The sequence below is a fragment of the Penaeus vannamei genome, chromosome 9 (genome assembly GCF_042767895.1).
Source record: "Penaeus vannamei isolate JL-2024 chromosome 9, ASM4276789v1, whole genome shotgun sequence".
Lineage (NCBI taxonomy): Eukaryota > Metazoa > Arthropoda > Malacostraca > Decapoda > Penaeidae > Penaeus > Penaeus vannamei.
In genome coordinates, this window is record NC_091557.1 from 10,207,763 (window position 1) to 10,210,262 (window position 2,500).

Sequence of the window (2,500 nt, forward strand, 5' to 3'; positions counted from 1 at the left end):
CTTCTCCTCCTCCTCCCTTCTCTCCTTTCTTCTCCTTCCTCACCTTCTCCTTCCCCTCCCCTCTCCCATCCTCTCTTCTTCTATCCCCTCCCCCTTCCGCTTCCCTTCTACTCCCGTTCCCCGTCCTTCCTCCCCTCCCTCTCCCTCCCTCCCATCTTCTCCCCTTCCTCTCCTTTCTTCTCCACCCCCTCCCTCACCTTCCCTCCCCTTTCCCCACCTTCTTCCTCCCCTTCCTCTCCCCTCTACTCCTCTGTTCTTCTCCCCCTATACTTCCCTCCTTCTCCTCCCTCTCCCTATCCTTCCTCCTCCTTCCCCATCCCTTCCCCTTATTCTCCCCCACCCCCTCTTCTCTTCTCTTCTCCCTCCCCCCTCCTCTTTTCCCTTCTTCTATTCCCCCTCCCCTCTTCTCCTCTCTTCTTATCCCCCTAAACCTCGCTCCTTCTCCTTCCTCCTTATCCTCCCCCACCCCTCCCTCCCCCATTTCCCCCCTTCCCCCTCCTCTCCTCTTCTTTCTCACCCCTCCCCCACCATGTTCTCCCTCCCCGTCCTCTCCTCTTTTCTGCTCCCCCTCCCCCTCCCTCCCCCATCTTCTCCCCCTCGCCCTCCCACCTGCTACGTCCTCTCCTCGTCCTTCCCCCACCTCCCCCTCCCTCACCTCCCATCTGCTTCCCGCTTGTCCCTCCCCCTCCCATCCTCATCTTCTCCCCCTCCCCCCTCCCTCCTCCTCTCCTCTCTTCTCCCCCATCCCCGCCCCCTCCCCTCCTCTCTTCTTCTTCCCATCCGTCCCCCTACTCCCTCTCCCCCTCCCTCCCCCATCTCCTCCTCATCTCCCCTCCCTCCCCCTACTCCCTCTCCCCTCCTCCCCATCTCCTCCCCATCTCCCTCCCTCCCCACTCCTCCCTCTCTCCCCTCCCTCCCCAATCTCCTCCCCTCCCTCTCCTCTCTTCTTCTTCCCTTGTCCTCTCTCCCCCATCTCCTCCCCTCCCCTTCTCCTCCCCCATCCCCTCCCCATCCCCCTCCCCATCCCCCATCTCCCCTCCCTCCTCCCCCTCCTCCCCCTCCTCTCCTCTCTTCTTCTTGTCCTCCCCGCCCAAGTACTTATCCTTCAACAAGACATTTCTCGTATAACTCCTGCAAGACAGCTCGGCACGCATCTCGCACCACCCACCGGCCGCCGTTCCTCTCGCTCTCGCTCTTTCTTCTCTCTTTTGTTTTATCTTTTCTCGCTTTCTTCAATCTTTTTTTTTTTTTTTTGCTGGGTGATTTTTTTTTTTTTTTTTTTTCTTTTTCTTTTGTGACTAGGTTGTCTGGCTCTACGTTTCTCTCTTTTCGGAACTGTACTGCGCTGTTCCCCCTCTCACTTCATCTCTCTACCTCTATCTCTCTCTCTCTCTTCTCTTCTCTTCTCCTGTCTTCTCTTCTCTTCTCTTCTGTTTTCTTCTCTTTTCTTCTCTTCTCTTTTCTCCTCTCCTCTCTCTCATCTCCAATCTCTCCTCTCCTCTCCTCTCCCTCCATTCCTTCTCCTTCCATTCCCTCTCCCACCCCTCCCCCTCCCCTGCCTCTCCCCCCTCCCCTCCCCCTCCCCTGCCTCTCCCCTCCCCTCCTCCTCCCTTCCCTTTCCTCTCCCCTCCCCCTCCCCTTCCCCTCCCGTCTTGTAAGAAGCCCGGCCTCCTTGAGCCAGTGCAGAGCCGCCCCCCCCCCCCCCCCGCTGCCCAAGGAACAATACCCAGCCGATCTTGGGGACCGATACTATCGTCTTCCGGGGGGAGGGGGGAGGGGGAGGGGAGAGTCACGCTGACATGCTGGAGGCGGGGCGCGAGGAGGAGGAGGAGGAGGAGATGAAGGAGGGGAAGGGGGAGGGGGGTAAGGAAAAGGTGCAGATGAAGGAGGAGGAGGGGGAGATAAAGAAGAAGTGGAGGAGATGAAGGAAGAGGAGGAGTGGAAGATAAGGAGGTGTAGATGAAGGAAGAGGAGGGGGAGGAAGAGATAAGGAAGAGGTGTAGATGAAGGAGGAGGAGGACGTGGGAGATAAGGACGCCTAGGAGGAAGAGATAAAGGAGAAGGAAGGGGGAGAGATAAAGAAGCGAGAGGAGGAGAAGGAGGAGATAATGCAAAGAGAAAGAGGTGAAGAAGGGGGAGGAGGAGGATAGAGGCAAGTGGGGGAATGGGAAGAAGAGGAGGAAGAATCTGAGTCAAAAGAAAAGAAGTAGGAGGAAGGGGGGAGGAAGTGAGAAGAGAAGAACAATGGAGACAATTATGAGGAGAATAAGAAGAAAATAAGTATGAACGTAGACAGAGGAACGAAAAAGAGGAGGAAGGCGAGGGAAAAGAAAAGAGGAGGCGATGAGAAGAGAGATGGACAGGAAGGGAAGAGGGAGAGGAGGAAGACAAGAAGAAAAGGCAAATGGAAAGAAGAGGATGGAATAGGAAAAAGGGGGAGAAGGAGAGAAGGAGGTGCGGGGCAATGCGAACAGGTTTAAAAGAAGAAGGGACAGAAAGA